The 22,922-nt window shown below is 40.8% G+C and overlaps 1 long non-coding RNA gene across 6 annotated transcripts in view; it reads right to left on the bottom strand.

Moving 5' to 3' along the window:
* Positions 1-22,922, bottom strand: part of LOC117089794 — a 67,643-nt gene that overhangs the window by 15,243 nt on the left and 29,478 nt on the right. For 4 of the 6 annotated variants that reach the window (XR_004439757.1, XR_004439760.1, XR_004439758.1 and 1 more), the window contains exons 2-4: positions 16,875-17,014; positions 5,422-5,535; positions 2,635-2,868 (exon numbers count right to left, since the gene is read on the bottom strand). This is a non-coding gene — a long non-coding RNA (uncharacterized LOC117089794). Of the gene's footprint in view, positions 1-1,835; positions 1,964-2,634; positions 2,869-5,421; positions 5,536-16,874; positions 17,015-22,922 lie in introns of those variants that run through there. The other 2 variants (XR_004439762.1, XR_004439761.1) reach the window with 2 other exon arrangements.

Raw genomic sequence — 22,922 nt, 5'->3', positions numbered from 1 at the left:
AGAAAAAGTCTCTAACAGTTTGGAGGTTCCTCCTAAAACTAAAAATAGAACTACCATATGATCCAGCAATCCCAGTACTGGGTATATAATACACCCAAATGAAAAGAAATCAGTATATAGAAGAAGTATCTGCACTCCCATGTTTATTGCAGCATTGTTCACAATAGCCAAGACTTGGAAACAACCTAAGTCTTCATTAGCAGATGAATGGATAAAGAAAATGTGGTACATATACACAATGAAGCACTATTCTGCCATAAACAAGAATGAGATCCTGTCATTTGCAACAACATGCATAGAACTGGAGGTCATTATGTTAAGCAAAATAAGCCAGGCACAGAAAGACAAACATCACATGTTCTCATTTATTTGTGGGATCTAAAAATCAAAACAATTGAACTCATGGAGATAGAGAATACAAGGGTGGTTACTAGAGGCTGGGAAGGGTAGTGGGGGGATGGGGGAAGTGGGGCTGGTTAATGGGTACCAAAAAATAAAAAGAATAAATAAGATCTAGTATTGAATAGCACAACAGGATAATTATAGTCAATAATAATTTAATTGTACGTTTAAAAATAACTAAAAGAGTGTAATAAAATTGTTTGTAGCACAAAGGATAAATGCTTGAGGGGATGGATACCCCATTTTCCATATGTGATTATTACACATTGCATGCCTGTGCCAAAATATCTCATGTACCGCATAAATACATACACATACTATGTACCCAAAAATATTTAAAAAATTTTTTGAAGAACAAGTCTCTAGAAGCTTGCTATGATTTTGTTGACTTTCAAGTTAAGTTGCTAAAAATATTTCTCCTGTATTTGTTTTGTTTGTTTGTTTCTTTGTTTTTGTTGGAGACAGAGTTTTCACTCTGTCATCCAGGCTGGAGTGCAGCGGGGTCATCCTGGCTCACTGCAACCTCCACTTCCTGGGTTAAAGCAATTCTCCTGCCCCAGCCGCCCAAGTAGCTGGGATTACAGGTGTACACCACCACACCCGGCTAATTTTTGTTTACTTGTATTGTATTGTTTTGTTTTGTTTTAGTAGAGATGGGGTTTTAGCATGTTGGCCAGGCTGGTCTCAAACTCCTGACCTCAGTGATCTGCCCACCTTGGCCTCCCAAAGTGTTTAGGATTAGGGGTATGAGCCACTGTGTCCGCTCTGTTGTTTTTTACTTCATAAATACTTGTGTGTTATCAAAAAAATGTATTAGGCCCTCCTCTAACATTAATCTTCCAAAGCCATTCTTTGGTACAAATAATTAAGACTTCTCTTTTTCCTGGGCTTATGGGACTTATTTCAGATCTACTGAATAATTTGTATTATGATTAGATTGGATGGGTTTGCACTACTATTCCTTAGCGACAAAACCTTATGGAACATATTTTTCCACTAATTGCATGATCCCCAAATAGCCCAATGAATAAAGAAACATTAGTTGGTTGGGCATGGTGGCTCACGCCTGTAATTCCAGCACTTTGGGAGACCAAGATGGGTGGATCGCCTGAGGTCAGGAGTTTGAGACCAGCCTGGCTAACATGGTAAAACCCACTCTCTACTAAAAATACAAAAATTAGCTGGGAGTGGTGGGGGGCGCCTGTAATTCCAGTACTTGGGAGGCTGGGCCAGGAGAATCGCCTGAACCCAGGAGGCAGAGGTTGCAGTAAGCCAAGATCGTGCCACTGCACTTCCAACTGGGCGACAAGAGCGGAACTCCATCTCAAAAGAAAAGAAAAGAAACATTAGTTGTCTGGGCATTTTGTTTTCCCAGTACAAAACATCAGGTAAAGGGTTTCATCTGGAAAACTAAAATTTTCCCCACCTCTTACCTCGTAGGTGATGCCCTGTAGAAACAGCTTTGGATAGTAGATGGAATGAAACGTCAGACAGGAAGGATCATGCTAGTTTCCCTGAATTCTGGTCAAGGTCCCAAGATTGAAATGAGTTGTTCTTAGAGCTGTGGGAGTGGATATCTGAAATTACTCCTTTAAAAGCTGTAGGAGGCTTTGGAACTATGAATGGTAAAATGAAATGGCAAAATGTCAACTTGCAGAAAATTAAACGTTTCAAATCTTGACCTTGGAAAAGGTTGATTCCTGAGCAACTACAGGAGGGAAAATCACAGCCACAGTGGACTCAGGCAACGAAGGTCATCTAAACACAAAGCCTAAGAGCTCCCCCAAACAGTAGAATGCTGAAATAAGGAAACAGCAGGACAAATAAGTCTTAACTCCAGCGCTACTGGATCCTAGTCACTTAAATTCTCTAAAAGCCATTGAGCCCATATAATATAGTGATTTAGCATCTGGGCTCTGGATAGTCTAGGTTTCTAGTGCTAGTTCTATCATTTACCACTGTGTGAACTCAGGAAGCTCAACCTCTCTAAGCATCATCTGTAAAATGGTGCTAGCAATAGAACCTAACTCTCAGGATTGTTGTGAAGAGTCAATGAGTGAATATGTGCACACTTGGCACATAGTAAATGCTCAATAATCGAGCTCTTATTATTACTCCCATGAGCTGCTGTGAGAACACCTGAGATAAAAGATGTGAACATGCTGTGAAGAACACAAACAGCCACACAAATTCAAGGTGTTGCTGGTTTGTTTAGTTTTCCAGTAGACCTACCTTGGTAGCTCACCAGAGATCTGGATGAAATCGCAAACTGTATTGAGAAAGATATGCCTTCTATAATCCTGGTAGTACCTGCAACTTGTGTTTCCAAAAGTTATTTCTTCTTTGTATGTGTCTGGTGAGGTGAAGGCCTAACGCTGCTGGCAGCCATGCCCCTAGCTGGAATCATTGCCAATTATTTATTTAATAAAGCACAGATCCATTCCTCACCCTTGCAATTGAGAAATGCTGGAAAGGAGAGTCATATTCCTTGCTTCTTCCTTATTCTACCTTAGACCCTACCCCTCTTAGGTTCTCTGGCCAGTTGATTAGCTACACTTTAAGTCATTCCATAGATTTATGATGCCTGTTCTTACATAATCTAAATGATAGAACCAGCACTAAAAACCTAGACTGTCCTAGTCAGGAGTTACAAAGACCAGCTTTCTGCCTGTGCAGATATTAAAACTAGTATTATATGGGGAATTGGACCATTAATTTGGGTGGTTTAATTTGAAACGAAGTGGATTCTGCTACTTGAGAAATATTCTTGGAAGGAAAAAAAAAAAAAACCCAAACATTCTACTCACTGTGAGAGTGTAGAACAGAGTAAAAGGATGGGCTTATAATTTAGGAGATGCTTTGAGTTTCTGCATGAAAGATGTTATCAGAATCCAAGAATTTTTGTTACTCAATAGCAATCCTATCAGAAGGCCAGCTTTTTCTCAAGGCCTGGTGGCATCAAGCAGCTTACAGTCCAGAGAAAAAAAGCATTACAAACAAGTTTTCTGGATGAAATGACACATGGAGTTATATAGAGTTTGCAAAATACATGATATTTTGAAAAGTACTCCTGAAGCTGAGCTCCGGCTTACGAGAAGAAACCAACAATGAATAAGATTCTATGGAAGGAATTCTGAAGAGTTGTGAGAATATTTTCCTTTTCCCTTAACATGGATGACCTTGTGTGTATATACTGTCGTTGACATCAGTAAACATTTATTGAGTGACTACTTAGTCAACAAAATAAATGTACTCTCCTATCTGTATCCCTGTAAAACACTCATCCTCTTGTAGTCTCTGGGGGAATCTCAGCAGAGGGGCATTTTCCTCAACTTAATCCTCAGAGAAAATCTGAAGCTGCCCTCATGTACTTTCTTGCCACAAGAAAGGCACTGTCTAGCAGCATACATCCCTCTTGGCCTGATGACTAAATCACAGCAAAAGTGGCCCATATCCTTCTACATTGCCTTCTCCTGCAATCCTCTAAAGGGGAAAAGATGATGGATAGGGAAATGTTAGGCTGTGTGTAGGAAGAGATCTTTACTGTTTTTTAATCATCCCTCAACTCCCCAGTACCATGTCACAGGTGAAGATGAGTAGGTGGACAAAAATCTGTTAATTGGAACATATCTGTACCCGTTTGCAAAGCATTAAGAAAAGTACATTTTGATCATGAATTGCAATAATTAGCAGCAAGCATTACACTCATTGTTAATGTTACCTCTGTTCTAGGCAGAGGTCAACATTGCCTCATGAATGAGTGACTCAGCATTACAAAATAGTGAGGTGTCTCCTCTGCAGTTAAATTTGGCCTGCTCTGAAGTAATGAAAACAAAGTCCCCAGTAGGAAAGCAAGATTGGAGAATAATTTGGCAGGATATCGTAGCGATTACCGCTATTTCATAATCCTTGTGGTGGAAACTGCTAATTGTCGACCAAAATCTTCTCTGCATTTCTTCTGGGCATATGCCACATGCCACCCTAAGATTGCACTTTCCTAAATCCTTTGAGACAGTCATGCGACTATATTCTCAAAAATGGAATGTGAATACAGTACAACTCCTGGATCCTTTGCTTAAAATGAAACTGATGCTCTGAATCTGGTTTCTCTTCCACCCTGATATATCCAGGATTCATTTTTGACCACGCAGATGAGGACAGGGCTCCTTCTGGGGGGTTGCCAGGGTAACAAAATGAGAGAAACAAGAGTGCTTGAATGTCCGTGTAAATTCAAGCCACCCCTGAACCTGCTGTGCTTACTTAAGGACTGTAATTCAGGAGGGAAATACATTCCTCATGCATTGGATTATTCTCTAATTCTATTTTTGGACCTCTTTGAGAAAGCGTCTTTGACTTTACCCTGATGCAATATATTTTTATGTAATACAGTCATGCACTAAAGAACAACTTTTCGCTCGGTGATGGATCACATAAACTATGATAGTCCTATAACATGATAATGGAGCTGAAAAATTCCTATTGCCTAGTGACATTGTAACCATCATAATGTTGTAGTGCAACACATTGCTCATGGGTTTACGGTAATGCTTTGTAAACAAACCTACTGTGCTGCCAGTCACATAAAGGTATAACACAGGCCACGCACAGTGGCTCACACCTGTAATCCCAGCACTTTGGGAGGCCAAGAAGGGTGAATCATGAGGTCAGGAGTTTGAGACCAGCCTGGCCAACAGGGTGAAACCCCATCTCTACTAAAAAATACAAAAAAAGTAGCTAGGCATGGTGGTGGCATCTGTAATCCCAGCTACTTGGGAGGCTGAGGCAGGAGAATGAATCACTTGAACCTGGGAGGCGGGAGTTGCATTGAGCCGAGATGGCGCCATTGCACCCCAGCCTGGGTGACAGAGCAAGACTCCATCTCAAAAACAAACCAACAAAAAAGGTGTAACATAAAATTATGTGTAGTGCATAATATTTGATAATAATAAATGAATGTTACTGGCTTATGTATTTACTATACTTTTTATTGTTATTTTAGAGTGTACTCTTTCTACTTACATTAAAAAGTTAACTGTAAAACAGTCTCAGGCAGGTCCTTCAGAAGGTATTCCAGAAGAGGGCATTGATATTATAGGGGATGACAGCTCCATGCATGTTACTGCCCCTGAAGACCTTCCAGTGATATAAGATGGGGAGAGAGAAGACAGTGAGATTGATGATCCCAACCCTTTGTGAGCTTAAGATAATGTGTAGTTTGTAGTCTTTGTTTTTAACAAAACAATTTAAAAGTTAAAAAATATTATTAACTAGAAAAAATTTACACAATAACGTATACGAAGAACAAAATATTTTTGTAGAGCTATACATGTTTGTGTTTTCAGCTAAGTGTTATTACCAAAAAGTAAAAAAAATTAATAAATTAAAGTTTATAAAATTAAAGTCTATGAAGTTACAGTAGGCTACGGTTATTATTGAAGAAAGAAATTAAAAATAAATTAACTGCAGCCTAAATGTGCAGTGTTTATAAATTCTCACCACTCACTCACTCGCTGACTCACCCAGAGTGGCTTCCAGCCTGGCAAGCTTCATTCACAGTCAGCGCCCTATTCAGATGTACTGAAGACCAGAGATTTTCACCTCAAAATATGGCACCCTGGTATGCTGATTATTTTAAATTAAAAGCCACTGGAGACTGGCAGGCACTGGAAAAAGCTTTACTCTGATACTCCCTTATCTGCCTAAAGTCCAGATCCACTAAAGAAGAAAACAATCAACTGTGTTTCCTTCCCTGAGTTCTCATTAACTTAGCTCATGCTGCAGGAAGAAAGACTAAAGTCTGTCAACACATCTGGACAGACATTTTTCACAAACCATGATCTGTTCTCCAAGCCCGACAGACTTTGCCCCAGACTATTGTATGTTCTCCAAGTCTATTCACTTCCCCCTAACAATCATTTATAATCCCTCAATTACTACATTTCCCCCATCTCTTCCTCCTTATGAAGAAGTTTATATAAAGATCTGAATCTTCTTGGGTTATTGGATAATCATTCTCATGCAATTCCCCTGTAGTACGCACATTAGAATACATTTGCATGCCCTTTTGTCATAGGAATCTGCCTTTTGTCAGTTGATTTTCAGTGAAACTTCAGAGGGCAGAAAGCTTTTCCTTTGCCTCTACAGTACTATTTTTTTTTTAAATCTCTTATACCATATTTTTACTGTACCTTTTTAATGTAGAGATATGTTTAAATATACAAATACTTACCATTGTTTTATGATTGCTTATAGTATTCAGTACAGTAACATGCTGTACAGGTTTATGGCCTAGGAGCCACAGGCCATACAATATAGACTAGGTGTGGAGTAGACTATACCATCTAGTTCTGTGTCAGCACACTCTGTGATGTCCACACAGTGATGAAGTAGCCTAATGATGCACTTCTCAGAAAGTATCCCTGTCAATAGGTGACACATGACTATGTATCAGTCCACATACTATAATTATATATATACACATACTCATTTTATATAACTGTTTCACAAATTACCACACACAGTGCCATAAAACAAGACAAACTGGTTATCTCCTGTGTTCTGTAGATCAAACTCGGTGGATTCTCTGCTCAGGGTCTCTCCAGGCTGAAATTAAGGTGTCGACTATGTCATCTAAGGTTCAGGTCCTCTGACAAGCTCTCATGTTGTTAGCATATAACGTCCTTCCTACCATAGACTGAAATAAGTTACCTATTTTCTTGCTAGCTGTAGGCCAGCAACCACTCTAGGTTCCTGATGGCTGTATTCAGTTCTTTGTCAAGTGGCCACCATAAGTAATTCACAACATAGTACTACTTCTTTCAAGCCAATAGGAGCACATCTCTGGCTTTTTATTCTCTGTAACTATCTGGAGATATTATTAGACCCACCTGATTAGGTCAGGCCCTCTGTGAATAATCTTTCACTTGCCATATTAGGTAATATAATCACAGGAGAGATCTACTGTCATATTCACAAGTTCTGCAAACACTCAGGGGAGAAGATTATACAAGGCTTGTACATGAGGGAGTGGGATTCCTGAGGTCATTTTAGAATTCCGATACCACAATCATATGTTAATACACATATGTGATATCAACACATGTGATACATAATATAATAACGCAACAATGATGGCTTATTACTGAGTGCTTACTATGTGATAGGAACCCACAAACCATTTTATCTGCATTTTATGATTTAATCCTCATGACAAATCTATAAGAGATAATCATAGTTCCTATTTCACAGAAGACAGGGGTAACTGAGGCTTAGTAAAGTTATTTGGCCAAAGTCATATAACAAGTGGCAGAATCTTGATTATATCCAAGTCTGTTTCTAGGCAGCATGGACTTTGGAGTTGGACATACTCGTTGTCCATTGCTCCTACTATCCTGTACTTCTTTGCAGCACTTGTCACAATCCTACTTAAATAATTAGTCTGAAGTAAATTGGTCATATTTGTCTCCCCAGATAGATATAAACTTCATCAAGACAGTTGTATCAATTCTGAAGTACATTCAGCTACATATAACAGAAAGCCTGGCTAACAGTGGCTTAAACATACAAACATTCACCTTCCCCCTCTAAACAAAAAGTTCAGAAGTCTTGGTTGCTGGCAATGTCTCAGAAGCTCAACCGTATTAGGATGTCTCTTTGACTCTTTTGATCTTTATTTACTTCATGGGTTCAAGATGGCTACTGCAGCTCCAGCCATCACATCTAAATCAAGCTGGAAGAAAGGGAAAGGGATTAAGATAACCGTATCTCTCTAAGTTTAGCAGGAAAGCATTCATGTATCTGTGGACATAAATGTGTTGCTTAGAATTTCAAGCTGCAGGGGAAGCTGGGAGAGTGAGATTTTGCACAATGTAATTGGGGGAAAAAGGTAGGGAAGGTATTTGGTAAGTAAAACATAGTGTCTATCATAGGCAGGGATTGTATCTGTCTTGTTCATCATTGCATTCCCAGCATCCAGTTTAGTGACTTCTACATAACAGGCTTTTATTTTATTTTACTTTTTTGAGACCAGGGTCTCACTCTGTCACCCAGACTGGAGTGCAGTGGTACATGGATGGCTCACTGCAGCCTCCACCTCCTGGGCTCAAGCAATCCTCTCACCTCAGCTTCTCAAGAAGCAGCTGGGATTATAGCTGCATGTCACCATGCCCAGCTAATTTTTTAATTTTTTGTAGAGACAAGGTCTCACTATACTGCCTACACTGATCTCAAACACCTAGGCTCAAGTAATCCTCCTGTTTCAGCCTCCCCAAAATGCTGGGATTATAGGCGTGAACCACTGTGTCTGGCCAGTAGGCTTTTATTTATTGTTGAATGAATGCCTGTGAAATAGTGCATGTGCTAAATGTTTTCCACAGTGCTTGGCACACACTAGGTAGTCAATAAATGATGACTACTGGTAACTACATTGTTTAAGGACCCCAAATTTGTGTGTGTGTGTACGTGGCACATGGAAGCATTCCAGCACTACTTTGGTTGATTCAAGAATAAGCACTAACAGTTAATTGTTCTACTGCCCTATTAGACACAGAAAAGCTTGAGGGGGCCTGCTCTGGGGTGGAGAGGTGGGAAGTGAGAATCTCTGTAATAGTCCGTTTTCACGCTGCTGATAAAGACATACCTGAGACTGGGTAATTTATAAAGAAAAAGAGGTTTAATGGACTCACAGTTTCACATGGCTGGGGAGGCCTCACAATCATGGCAGAAGGCAAAAGGCACATCTTACATGGCAGCAGGCAAGATAGAATGAGAGCCAAGTGAATGGGGAAACCACTTACAAAAGTGTCAGATCTCGTGAGACTTATTTACTACTATGAGAACAGTATGGGGGAAAACGCCCCATGATTCAGTTATCTCCCATTGGGTCCCTCCCACCATACACGGGAATTGTAGGAGCTACAATTCAAGATGAGACTTGAGTGGGGACATAGCCAAACCATAATAATCTCCTTCTAGCCACCCTCGGTGCTTTGCAGGCTAAGGCTGGCCACGAGGAGCTAGCGCTGTAACAATTGCTCAGCTGCAGCTTGTGCAGCCCGGTTAACACAGCTAGTGGGAAGGGTGAATCCTTAAAGCTTGCTTTCTTTGAGTAAAGAGGAAAAATAAAAATTAAATTAAATTAGGAAAAAAAAAAAAAACCTGCCCTGATGATGGAAAGACTTATTTGCCTGAAGCTGAGGAGGGGAAAGAACTTTAAAACGTCTTTGCCACCACCCTCTTCTTGGCAATATTTTGACAAGTTTGCTGATCTTCAGCTTACTTTTTCTTTCTCCCCCTCCCTGTCCTCCTCCTTGCTCCTTTCCTTATTCTTCACTCTACCCCTCCCTCCCTCTGCATCTAGCTGCCTCTCCCTCTCTCCACCCTGAGGCCAGGCAACCAGGTATGTTTAGATTGTCAAGTGAAATACACATTCCAGATTCTGCTTTCCCCTCCAGACCTAGAAGTTGGACACACCAATGTGGCAACAATGCAAGAGCTACATACAAGCTGCTTCCCTCCTCCCTAAACATCCAATGTATGACCTGAATCTCTGGATTTGTTTGCTAGGGTTGCCGTAACAAAGCGCAAACTGGGTAGCTTAAACAACAGAAATTTAGTGTCTCACGGTTTTTGAGGCTGGAAGTCCAAGATTAAGGTGCTGTGAAGAAGAATCTGTTTCATGCTCTGTCTTAGCTTCTGGTGGTTTTCTGGAAATCTTTGGCATTCCTTGATGAATGGGTGCATCACCCTAATCTCTGCCTTCATCTTCACACCATGGCCTCCCTGGGAGGGAATATGTATCTAATTGCTCCTTTTTATGAGGACATCACCATACTGGATTAGGGCCCATCCTAATCACCTCATCTTAACTCAATCATCTGCAAAGACCCTATATCCAAAAAGATCACGTTCACAGGTACTAGGAGTTAAGACTTCAACATCTTAAGGGACACACTTCAACTCATAACAGTTAAGAAATGATATATATGTCCCTTTGATTAAGCAAAGACCCAATAGTGATCTTTGGGCCTCCTGAAATGTTAAGATTACTTCCAGGATCAGATTACTTCCAGGATCTTAAGTGAGAATCAATACCTGTAAAGAAAGTGGATATATAGCCTCTACATGCCAGACATTGTATTGGAAGTTTAGCCATGGCGATACTGCTAAGTAGATGTTAATAGGCTCATTTTACGGATGAAGAGACTGAGTCTCAGGATAGTTAGAGACCATACCTAAAGTCAAGCTCAGCTGGGGAGGGATGGATCCAGGATTCTAATCAATGTATGCCTGATTCCCAAAACTGTTACGGCATGTGGTGCATTTTTTGTCTCAGAAAAACATAATCTTTGTACCTTTGTGGCTGAAATCAGCAGTACAAATTACAATGGCTGTACATGAAAAAATGAGACTCTGGACAAACCAGAATTTTAATAAAAAGAGAAAAATATGACCCACAGTGCTGAAATGGCACTTCACTGATTTGCTAATGTTCAATTCCTTCAGGTACATCATGGTTATACCTGAAGTGAGTAGGCAGTGGTAAGTTTCAAATGTTGTTAAGAAAAACGTGGGTCGATGTTTTAAATAACTCCTTAAGACTTTTAAAATGTGTATTTTTGCCCTTTGGGGGCAATTGCAGATAAAATTAAGGAAGCAAAAAATTCGAGCCTTGTCTGCATCAATACTAAACACACTTTAGGAAAAGGCAGACGTTATTGAGATTTTGATAATAGCAGAGTTTTTTTTTTTTTTTTAAGTGTCATGTTTTAAATGACTCTTGTGGTCTAGAAAATGTAGATTCCTCATCAAACTATTTAATTGAAATCTTCTTAATACTCAGGTTAAGTCACATTAAAGAGAAGACGAAGAATCTCTTTAAATCACTTTGCTGTAATAGGATTTTGTGGATAAGGAACTAATTTAAAATAAATGGGCCGTTGGCTAGATTTAGACATTTCTGTCATACAAATTTCTGTTCCATATCTATTTGCAGTAACAGGTTTTGATCTGTTGTCAAATGGTCAATTGTTTTGGACATTGTGCTTTTTTTCATGCAGGTCTAGTAAATGATGAGCAGTTTTTGGAAATTCTACTAATTACCCGTGGCCTGTTTTTAATGATGATAAAGTGAGGGAATTTAGACAGATGTAAGATCTGCTTTAACCCAGTAATTGCTCCTCAAACTGTTTCTCTCCAGGGCATTCAGATGCAGAAGCCTCACATGCTCATTCTGCAATTATGTATTAAACACACCATGGTCCAGGCACTGTTGAGGTGATTAAGACGCATCTCTAGACAGACTGATAAAGATCCCTGCATTGTGGAGTTTACCTTCTAAAAGGAAGTAATAGGCAATGAACAATAAACATAATTAAAAAGTCAGATGTGTCAGAATAAAACAGTCCAAAAAAGTGCGAAGGTGGTTGTGCTATGAGAAAAAGAAAAAAGGAGAGCCAGGCTAGAGGCATTGGGAATATTGGCAGGTGATAGTACCATTTTATTTTATTTTATGTATGTATGTATGTATTGAGACAGAGTCTTGCTGTCACCCAGGCTGTAGTGCAAAGGCACAACCTCAGCTCACTGCAACCTCTGCCTCTGGGTTCAACTAATTCTCCTGCCTCGGCCTCTCAGGTAGCTGGAATTACAGACACCCACCACCATGCCCAGCTAGTTTTTTTGTATTTTTAGTAGTACAATTTTAAATAGCATGGTCAAGGCAGATGTCACTGTGAAAGTGACAAGAGAGCCTCAGCCTAGAGAAGCTGGAATTTGGTTTTCAACTACATGAAATTGAGCGGGACGATGAAATGTATAGTGCATGTAAACAAGGGTCTGGGTACCAATGGGGTGATAGAGCCAAAGTCCAGCTAAGAAGAGTTCTGAAGAAAAAACACGTCCCACTTTCTCCCTCCTTCCAACTTAGCCCCATACTTTATTTTACTTATTTATTTTTATTTGTATAAATTTAAGGGGTACAAGTGCAATTTTGTTACATGCATAGATTGCATAGTGGTCAACTCAAGGCTTTTAGGGTATCCGTTATCCAAATAATACACACTGTGCCTGTTAAGTAATTTCTCATTATCCACCCCCGCACCCTTCCAAGTCTCCATTGTCCACCATTCTACTCTCTGCATCCATGTGTACACATTTTTTAGCTCCTACTTATGAGTGAGAATGTTCAATATTTGTATTTCTGTGTTTCATTTGTTTCACTTAAGATAATAACCTATAATTCCATCCATGTTGCTACAAAGGACATGATTTTGTTCTTTTTATGGCTGAATAGTATTCCTTTGTGTGTATATAGTGATGAATGATATATCCAATCATCTGTTGATGGACACTTAGGTTAATTCCATCTTTCCTATTGTGAATAGTGCTGTAATAAACATACATGTGCAGGTATATTTTTGATACATTGATTTATTTTCCTTTGGATAGATACCTAGCAGTGGGATTGCTGGATCTGGTAGTTCTACTGTGGATATGCGGTAGTTTCACTGCGAATATGATGGTTCTACTTTTAGTTATTTAATAAATCTTCATATTGTTTGCCATAGAGGTTGTACAAATTTACATTCCCACCAACAGTGTATATGAGTTCTCTTTTCTCCATATCCTTGCCAACATCTGTTATTTTTTGACATTTTAATAACAGCAATTCTGACTTGGGTAAGGTGATATCTCATTTTGGTTCCAACTTGCAATTCTCTGATGATTAGTAATGTTGAGCATTTTTTCATATACCTGTTGGTGATTTGCATGTGTTCTTTTGAAAAATGTCTATTCATGTCCTTTGCCCACTTTTTAATGGAATCATTTGTGGGGGTTTTGTTGTTGTTGAGTTGTTTGAGTTATTTGTATGTTCTAGATATTAGCCCTCTATCAGATGCACAGTTTGCAGATATTTTATCTCATCTCACAGGTGGTCTTCTGTTCACTCTGTTGATTATTTCTTTTGCTGACTTTGTCCTTTCACTTTGACTTGAGACAGTCTGTTTTTAGTATGTCATGGCTAAGTCCTTTTTGCATTGCATTTTCCTATGGATTGCTAAACCTCTGTACCTGGATGTCTAAATAACATGCTAGACTTTGGAAATTTTCATCTGCCATTTTGTTAAATAGTTTTTCTAAGTTTTCTTTGTTTTGTTTTAAATCCCTCTTCACCTTTGGGAATACTGGTAATTCATAAGGTCAATTACTTTATGCAGTCCCAAATGTCTTAAAGACTTTGTTCATTCTTTTTTGTTTTTGTCTGACTGGATTATTTCAAAAGAACTTTCTTCAAGTTCTGAATTCTTTCTTCTGCTTGGTCTATTGTATTGTTGATACTTTCAGATGTATTTTGTATTTCCACAATGAATTTTTCAGTTTCAGAATTTCTGTTTTGTTTGTTTGCTTGTTTGTTTGTTTAAGATACCTATCTCTTTGGTAATTCTCTCATTCATATCCTGTATTGGTTTTCTGAGTTCTTTGTACTGGTTTTCAGATTTTTCTTGCATTTCATGGAGTGTCTTTAAAACCAATATTTCAAATTTTTTATCTGAGATTTTGAGGATTTATTTTTGGTTTTGAGCTATTGTTGGAGAATTATTGTGTTCCTTTGAAAGCATCATTTTACCTTGGTTTTTCATGTTTCTGTGTCTTTATATTGATTTCTGAGCATCTGGTGTAACAGTCACTTCTTCTTATTTTTGGATTTAGTTGGTTGGGGAGGATATTTTTCCTGAAGATATGACTATGATGATGGTTGGGTAGGGCCCTTTGGTTTTGCTTCTGGGTGTGTGAAATGTTGGAGACTCTGTATGATTTCTTTGGCTATAAATAATGTTAGTGGTATCTGTGGTTTCCTCTGTGTATTAGGGTGAAGCTATTGGTGGACACTGTGGTGAAGTTGTGCTGGGAACTGGAAGTGGTGCTGTCAGTGAACCCTTCTTTAGGTTTCAGTGGTAATGGTGGTGGGTTAAACATGTTTATCTTTGTGACCTGGCATATGCTGGCACCTGTGCTGGTAGTTTTAGGCAGGTCAATTCTTGAGCCTCAGCATGGCTTTTTTGGATGTTGGTTGTACTAGTGATATATTGGGTGAGTGAGCAGGTTCTTGAGCTCCTGGCAACCAGGGTGGCATGGGTGATGGCAGTAGCAGTGGTGGTGAGATGCTCTTTTAGTCTCCAAGTGCTGTGTTCTTGTATTGGCAGGGGTTGCAATTAGCTGTATAGGCTGGCCTCCAGGTCAGTAGGTGGTGCTGATAGGCAAGAGCCAGACGAGATGGTGGTGGTAGGGGTTTATGCCTAACCTCTGTCACCCAGGAGGCCAGAGGTCAGGCATAAATGTTTGACTGAAGAGTGCTTGACTGAGAAGTGACTGCTGCCACACTGAAGTCCTACCTCAGGGAGTGTGGAGGTCGTCTCAGTGGCCACAGCTTCGGCTGACAGGTGGGGGACTTATGTTCCTCTTATGCCTTAGTCCCAGAGGGAATCCCTCCCCTATCCCAGTTGTTCAGCTATTCAGCCAGACCAGGAAGTTCCTGCCTAGTCCATATCTCAGTCCTGGGGTGTAAGCGGCCATGCCCAGCTCAAGACCAAGACTCCATGGCAACTCTCATCCTGCTCTGATCCTGGTGTGGTGCCAAGTTCTAGTGCTGGTGGCTGGAACTCATGCCACACTTACTTCCCAGTCCTCAGAGGGTCAAGGCACACACCTGTGGCCTGGATTGTATGATTCTCCAGTGGGAAAGTGGACCATATAAATATTGGGGACTTACTTCTGGCTCCTGGTCAGTCCTGGCCACACAAGCTGACAGTTTCCTTCTGTTTTCTTAGTTTTAGAGTTTCCTTTCACTTTTCTGTTGAACTCTGGTGTTCCCTTTTGGATAATGTATTCAAAGTATGTTTGTCTATACACTATTTTGGTTCTAGGTGAATGAAGCATGCTCAAAATGCTTCTAAGCAGCCATCTTGTAGTCCAATATTTTAAAACAAGAATGTATGGAACAGAGAAGTGATATCACAGAACTTTTTTTTTCTTAGAGATGAAGGGAGCAGGGACAGATGTAAATAGTAGTGATGAGTGTATACTGGGATAGCAAATTACTCAGGAACGGTATTCTACAATCAGCTCAAGACAAAATGGAGGTGTTCAAAATAACCTTTGAAAATTCCCCAGGAGGCCGGGCGCGGTGGCTCAAGCCTGTAATCCCAGCACTTTGGGAGGCCGAGACGGCGGATCACGAGGTCAGGAGATCGAGACCATCCTGGCTAACATGGTGAAACCCCGTCTCTACTAAAAAATACAAAAAACTAGCCGGGCGAGGTGGCGGGCGCCTGTAGTCCCAGCTACTCGGGAGGCTGAGGCAGGAGAATGGCGTAAACCCGGGAGGCGGAGCTTGCAGTGAGCTGAGATCCGGCCACTGCACTCCAGCCTGGGCAATAGAGCCAGACTCCTTCCCAAAAAAAAAAAAAAAAAAAAAGAAAATTCCCCAGGAAGGCACCTGATGGAGATTAGCCAACCATCTCTTACAAACCTCAACACTGCCAAGTTTTCTTTGGTTGAGCAGCAGATAAAATAACTTATTAGCACTGCAGGGGTCACAGTGAACTTTTAAATATGGCTAGGTGCTCACAAGGGATCTGAGACAGACTTGGGTCATGGCAGAGTCTTGTCTCTTGTCTCAGTCTGGGGAGGATAATCATTGATGCAGATGGCGGGCGAGTGCTATTTTAGCATCTCTTGGTTTATCTAAAAAGCAGGCATAGTTTAATTTGCATGAATTATTTGAAATAATTATTTAATGCAATGACACCCTCTACCAAGCGCCTCAGTTCTGTGTTTATTAATGCTGTCAGTGAGCCTCCATCTCCCTCTGTCTGACTCACTGAGTGACCATCTGACCTTCATTTGCCTGTTTTCTTGCTTTTTTTTCTTTTTTTTTTTTTGAGATAGAGTCTCACTTTGTCGCCCAGGCTGGAGGGCAGTAGTGCAATCTCAGCTCACTGCAACCTCTGCCTCCCAGGTTCACGTGATTCTCCTCGTGCCTCAGTCTTCCAAGTAGCTGGGATTGCAGGCATGCACCACCACACTCAGCTAATTTTTGTATATTTAGTAGAAACAGGGTTTTGCCCAGGCTGGTCTCGAACTCCTGACCTCTGATGATCCGCCTGCCTTGGCCTCCCAAAGTGCTGGGATTATAGGCGTGAGCGACCGTGCCTGGCCGAGTTGCCTGCTTTCTACTGCTATGAACAGTCACCAAAGTTTAGGAGCTTCGCAAAGTCACCAAAGTTCAGGACCATGTGACAATCACTCTTAATTTTCTGTCCAATAGGGTTATCTCTTCTAAGCTGCTGAAACAAGGACTGTCACCTGAATATTCTTCTCTTGGTTTGTTTCATTTGGTTAAATAAAAATAAGTCAAATTAGTTAAAGAAAAAACTTACAAAGAATATCACAATTCACTTCTATACACTTACTACATATAGACAAGATCCAAATTAAGAGAGCTGCTACAGACAGTGTCAGAGTTTAGGGAAAGTTCATAATATCATAAAGCTTGAAGACTTCTAGTTCAGTTTTTAAGACAGGCTTTTTCTGATTACATATGCATAATCTCCTTGGGGATAAAGAATAAGAAGATTAAGTTGTCTTTGTCTAAGCAACACATTACCAGCTTAACCAAGATTAGCTGTGTTATAACAACTAAGATTATACATTCAAGATTCCAGTTTCATAATTTAAATGTCAAAAATTGAAGCAAATTTCTCAAATTTCCCAAATTAACAAACAAGCTTGAATCAATTAAACATAATTCTAAATATGTTTTTTTTTTCTTTCTTTGGTGGGTAAGGATATAAAAGGTATAGAAAAAGTGACAAAAACTTAGTTTGTCTCCCAGTAGAGTTCCTGATGTAGACATTTTCAAAATATTCAAAGGCAATTATGTCCCTCAAATTTTCATTTTGGCCTCAGTGAGAATATCACCAACCCCTTAGGAGGACCTTTGAGAAATCTGCAGACTTTAGAAATGGGTAACCTAGACCGTATTCTAAAAGAAAAAAGTATAAGAGTTTTAAAATGTACTGCTTGGGCCGGGCACAGTGGCTCATGCCTGTAATCCCAGCACTTTGGGAGACCAAGGCAGGCGGATCACTTGAGGCCAGGAGTTTGAGACCAGCCTAGCCAACATGGTGAATCCCCATCTCTACTAAAAATACAAAAATTAGTCGGGCATGATGGCAGGCACCTGTAATCCCAGCTACACAGGAGGCTGAGGTAGAAGAATTACTTGAACCCAAAAGGCGGAGGTTGTGGTGAGCCAAGATTGCACCACTGCATTCCAGCCTGGGTGACAGAGTAAGGCTCTGTCTCCAAAAAAAAAAAAAAAAAAGTACTACTTCATCCTGGCTGACTGCCAGGTCTCCAACTCTTCAGTAACTTTTTCTTAAATGGGATAACCCTTACTAATAACTAATTTCACTTATACTTAGGATAAAATAGTTTAATGGATTTACTATCAAGGATTAGTGGCTTAAATAATTTAATTTACAGACTACTTGAAATTATTTTATTTAAATAAATAATGTAAGGACTACTTTAAAAAATAAAAGCTTAGAAATGAACTAGCTTTCTAAACTCTTTGATACAACCTGAAAAGATTCCAAACCCACTTATAACTCTGATGTGGCTAAAGGGAGTTGAGGGTGGGGATGATGGGGTACACAGAAATTCATTAGAACGCTGTTCAAAATGACCAAAGGGAGCCGATGTAAAGCAATGCATAGCAGTACTGTAGAGTGAGACTAGGGTCAAGTAGGCCACTGCAAATCCTAATCTTCCACTAACATGTCTAGAGGATCAGCAGGGCAGTCCTGCCTGCTAAGGAGTTATTTGCAAGAAGAATCGTGGAACTTTATGGGAGGGAATTGACCCAAAGAAGGCTGAAGTGTGTAAGCTTGGTCCAAGGACAATGGGTCATTGTCAGAGGGGAGGGGTAATTCTGAGGTTAACAAGGTTTATGTGCTCAGGTTTCTCTATGGGCCTGGTCTTACCCAGGGAGGAACATGTTCGATAAGAAGCTGATCATCAGTATTATAAGACACAGGTAAGGCAGGGTGGCCCCGTGGCCTATAACAGCACATAACCCAAGTGATGGGTGGGGTAAATTCCTCAGTTCAGCTTGAAGGCAGTCAGCACATGCTGCAGTAGTTACACACTGGAAATGTCATTGAGATCAGCCACCTGGGATTCCCTTGGCCAGTGTGATATGTGTGACAGAGGTAAGACTATGGTCACCTGGTTGCTGGATATCTGCACAACCACTTGATATCTGAACAAGTACTGTGGGAGTGGGGGAGGGGAAAGACTCCCATGTCACAGCCAGGAGGATTAATTCTGGGAGCCTTCTGAGGATTTCCTCAGTGACTGCAAAAGGCCTGGTAGGGGGCTGGAGCTTCCTAAGAGGAGCCGGATCAGACATTCTTGTGAAGAATCTCTTGGTCCGTTGCCTGCCTAACCTCCCCAAGGCTGATGTGGCCCTGGGAAATACAGGTTAGGTTTCCAAGTGACTTTTATTTTAAAAGGCCAGCTCCTCTTATTGCTTCCTCTCCTCTATCCCCCACCCTACTTCAACACACGTGGTGCTTCAAAAGCAGTAATATTTAATGAGCACCTGCAAGATTCAGTATGGGTACCAATAACACTGAAAGAATGGTTCTTATTATAGAACTATTTAATCTAGTTAGGGAGACAGCATATGTTTTAAAATGTAAAGCAGAATGAAACATGAAATACACATTAAAATAAAGCATTCTAGGCCAGGCATGATGGCTCACACCTGTAATACCAGCACTTTGGGAGGCCAAGGTGGGTGGATCACTTGACTCCAAGGAGTTCAAGACCAGCCTGGGCAACATGGCGAAACCTTCTTTTTTTTTTTTTTTTTTCGGAGATGGAGTTTCGCTCTTGTGGCCCAGGCTGGAGTGCAATGATAAGATCTCAGCTCACTGCAACCTCCACCTCCCGGGTTCAGGCAATTCTCTTGTCTCAGCCTCCCAAGTAGCTGGGATTACAGGCATATGCCACCACGTGTAGCTAATTTTTGTATTTTTAGTAGAGATGGGATTTCACCATGTTGGTTGGCCAGGCTGGTCTCGAACTCCTGACCTCAGACAATCCATTCACCTCAGCCTCCCAAAGTGCTGAGATTACAGGCATGAGCCACTGCACCTGGCCTAAACCTTGTCTCTACAAAAATTAGCTGGGTGTGGTGGTGTGCACCTGTAGTCCTAGCTACTCAGGAGGCTGAGGTGGAAGGATTGCTTGAGCCTGGAAGGTTGAGGCTGCAGTGAGCAGTGATTGTGCCACTGCACCCCAGCCTGGGTGACAGAGCAAGACCCTGTCTCAGTAAGTAAATAAATAAATAAAGCATTCTATATAGCCATTGTGTTACAATGAACAACCTAGTGGGTTCATTCAGGAAAGGTTCTTGATGAAAACATTGAGAGGAATGTTCCACTGTTTCCACTTGTGATGAAGAAATCCCAGTCCCCTCTGTGAAACGTTACTTCAGGCAGCAAGTCAGATGCACATATAGATGTGTGCACAGACGTTCACACACACAATAAAAGAGAAAGTTATCTGAAGTGAAGCAAGGTCATTGAACAGCACTTTCAACAATTCCCCAGGGCACAATCCACAGTTCTATTGCCCTCCTTGCAAGATGACAAAGTAAGTAACAGCCATGAAAACCTTAAGTGCCCATATTTGAATCTCCTGGGCACTGTGAAGAGGGACGGAGACCCAAAATACATTCAAAATTCATTCCATAAGAGCTGAGCACCTATAAAGGGGGAAATGGAAGCAACCTGGCTGGGTAAGTAAGGCATTCAGGTTGAAAACCAAGTCTTCCCCTGTGTGGTCATGAAGAAGGCTCTTATATTTTCTCTGATCATGGGTTTCTAATCTGTAAAATGGGGATAATAACACTCACCTAAAGAATTGTGAGGATGCAGTGTATATACACATACATGTAGAAGACATCTAGCATACAGAAAGCACTCAATACATTAGGCTTGCAGTTCTGCACATGGAAATGGGTATCTCTCTAACCACAAAACTGGGAAAGACAGTGGTGTGTGGTTACAGGAAACATAAAAATTCAGTGAAACCCAAAGTTCCTGGCTGGACCCAGAAGAACCATTGTGGAATCCAGGTTCCCACCTGTTTTCCAACCCTGGACTCTTTTTTTTTTTTTTTAATCAAGGGATAGATCATTGCAGTGAAGAGCTGATGTCAAGGTCAGTTTTGCTGAGCTAAGTGCCTGGAAGTAAGGAATCTGAGGAACCTCTACTTCCAGAATTTTCCCTTCTTGGGTGCTGTCAGCACTGCTGCTGCTCTGGGGCTGGGGGCTGCTGTCACTGCTTCTCTGTCTTTGATGCTTCTCCCAGTCAGGGTTACTACTGAGTACTGGCCACTACTGCTGCCAGTCTGGGCCTGGGGACTGATGCCAGGCAGGGTTAGGAAGAAAGAAGGAGGTGTTTCCACCCTGTGCTGGGCTCGCCTCTCTTGGTGCTGGGCTGGGGTCTGGCACTCTGACACCTTCTCTTGTCTCTGGTGCTTCTTGGTAGCTCCAGTCCTTACACTTCCTTGAAAGGAAAAATGTGTGTTTCCAACTGAAATAGAGAAAACCCTGGAATGTCTGCATGGCTTAATCTACCATTTAATTTTCTAATCTACCATTTAATCATGCTTTGAAAATTATATCACTTAATCCAAATGACAACACTGGAATGTGGATATTATTTTCCCCATTGTACATATGACAAAACTTAAGATGAAACAGATTAAACTCTTTCACAGCTAGTTGAGGGCAGAGTCAGGATACAAACCCAAGATTTTCTGACTCCAAAACCCCTCTGCTTTCCATACCTCTGTAATTATAGATGAAGCTCTTGAGGAGAAAGACCTAATCTTATGAATTTTTGTATCCCTAATATCTTAATAGTTGCTAACACATACAAAGTGTCCAATTATAATTGATGAATAAATGAATGCATGAATGAATACTGAGTGCAAGCACAAGGCACTAATAAAACTACACAGTGATAATAGGGCTGCCCCATTTTGACAAACAAAGTTCAGATGCAGAGAGCATGTTGTTTATGAATGATGCAGGCTCCAATTAATTTTGCAATGTGCAGCAGAAGGTGATGGACAGGTGAGTCCTGGGTGTGATGATACATCCAATCTAGGACACAATATGCATCAAAGGCCTGAGCAAAAACAGGTATGTCTTTGCCTGAGTCTGCTTGGACATGAGCCTGTGATGAGAACAAACAGGAATATCAGTGGCAGGCCAGCCTGACAAGTGGCTTCTGCAGTTACACCCACATGGATATTAAACAGTGCAAGTGAGCTGTAACAGGCAAAGGGAACATGCTAAATATTAGAGAGGAAATGAAATATCCCAGAGTATGGGAAATGAAATATCCCAGTGTATATACACATACATGTAGAAGGCATCTGGCATATGGAAAGTACTCAATACATTAGGCTTGCAGTTCTGCACATGGAAATGGGTGTCTCTCTAACCACAAAACTGGGAAAGACTGGGAAACGTAAGCAGAAAAAAAAGCTCATTGTATACGAAGAAAAGTTAATAGATTGTTGTACAGATTAGGAAACAAAAATAAATTCTTTTCAGAAGCTTCTGTTCCTCTGTCCACAATTCTAAGAAAGGATAAGCTCTCCTGAGCATTGTGGACCCTGCTTTCTTTCTGCACCCCCTCAACCTGTAAATTTCTTTTTTGTAAAAGACACTCTAACAACAGCTTTAGAAAGCACAAGTGTTTCTCCACCAACAGAAGACCTGCCATAAGAGTTTGATTACATGCACAAAAGAGCTCATGAAAAAACCCAGAAATCTAAGTAAGGCGATAAAAAAAGAAAGGACCATATTATCTCTGGTAATTGACAGTTGTGAGTCATAAAATTTCACCCTATTTTGTAACATTGCAACTCATTCAGTCACCAGTATTTAGTAAATCTTACCAACAGACAAAAAACCGGGAGCTGGGGACGATGTCGCACTGTCCTACCTTCAAGGAGTTCACATTTTTGGGGGGATAAAAGGGATATAATTACATATCTTATTAGAAATAAGATATATAGGCTGGGAATGGTGGCTCACACCTGTAATCCCCGGACTTTGAGAAGCTGAGGCTGACAGATCACTTGAGGTCAGGAGTTCGAAACCAGCCTGGCCAACGTGGTGAAACCCCGTCTCTACTGAAAATACAAAAATTAGCCAGGCCTGGTGGCATGTGCCTGTAATCCCAGCTACTTGGGAGGCTGAGGTAGGAGAATCGCTTGAACTTGGGAGGTGGAGGTTGCAGTGAGCTGAGATCGCGCCACTGTACTCCAGCCTGAGAGACAGAGCGAGACTCCATCAAAAAAAAAAAAAGAGAGAGAGAAAGAAAGGAAGAAGGAAGGAAGAAGGAAGGAGGAAGGAAGGAAGGAAGGAA

The sequence above is a fragment of the Trachypithecus francoisi genome, unplaced genomic scaffold (genome assembly GCF_009764315.1).
Source record: "Trachypithecus francoisi isolate TF-2019V2 unplaced genomic scaffold, Tfra_2.0 Lachesis_group11, whole genome shotgun sequence".
NCBI classification, from domain to species: Eukaryota; Metazoa; Chordata; class Mammalia; order Primates; family Cercopithecidae; genus Trachypithecus; species Trachypithecus francoisi.
This window is presented reverse-complemented; position numbering and strand designations above follow the sequence as displayed.